Raw genomic sequence first — 999 nt, forward strand, 5'->3', positions numbered from 1 at the left:
TCTATCTATCTATCTATCTATCTATCTATCTATCATCTATCTATCTATCATCATCTATCTATTGATATAAGCGTATTAATGTCCCCTATTATTATTGCATTACCATCAATTTCTCTCTTTATGTCCATTAATGTTTACGTATTTAGGTGCCCCTATGTTGGGTGCATAGATATTTATAATTGTTATATCCTATTGTAGGATTGATCCCTTTATCACTACATAATACCTTTCTTTGTCTCTTATTACTGTCTTTGTTTTAAACTCTGTTTCCTCTGATGTAATTACTGTTACCCCACCTTTTTTTTCTCTTTCATTTCCTTGTTAAATGTTTTTTCACCCCTTCACTTTCAGTCTGTAAGTGTCTTTAGGTCTGAGGTGTGTTTCTTCTATCTGTAACATTTGACATTTTAACTATTATGTGTCATGGTATGGCCCACCTTGGTTCATCTTGTTTGGAACTCTGTGATTCTTAAACCTGGATATATATTTCCTTCCCTGGATTAGAGATACTTTCTCCTATTATTTCTTCAAAGAAGTTTTCTGCCCCTTTCTCTCTTCTTGTCCTGAGACTCCTATAATGTGAATGTTTGTTTCCTTGATGTTATCCAAGATATCCCTTAACCCATCCTCATTTTAAAAAATTCTTTTATCTTTTTGTTGTTCACTACTCTGTCTTGCAGATCACTGATACATTCTTCTGCATCCAATCATCTGTTGATTCCCTCTAGTGTATTTCATTATTTCAGTTATTGTACTCAACTCTGATTGGCTCTTTTTCATATTTCTATATTTTTATCAAAGGTCTCACGAGTTCTTCCACTCTTCTTTACAACCAGGTGTGCATCATTAAGATCATTACTTTAAATTCTTTATCAGACATATTACTTATCTCCATTTCAATTAGTTTTTTTTTTTTTCCTGAGGTTTTGTCTTTTTCTTTCTTTTGGAGCATATTCCTCTAATTCCCCATTTTACTTCACTTTGTTTCTATGGATTAGG

The sequence above is a fragment of the Eumetopias jubatus genome, unplaced genomic scaffold (assembly GCF_037043125.1).
Source record: "Eumetopias jubatus isolate StellerSeaLion01/CBP00866 unplaced genomic scaffold, mEumJub1_p1.0 scaffold_11, whole genome shotgun sequence".
NCBI classification, from domain to species: domain Eukaryota; kingdom Metazoa; phylum Chordata; class Mammalia; order Carnivora; family Otariidae; genus Eumetopias; species Eumetopias jubatus.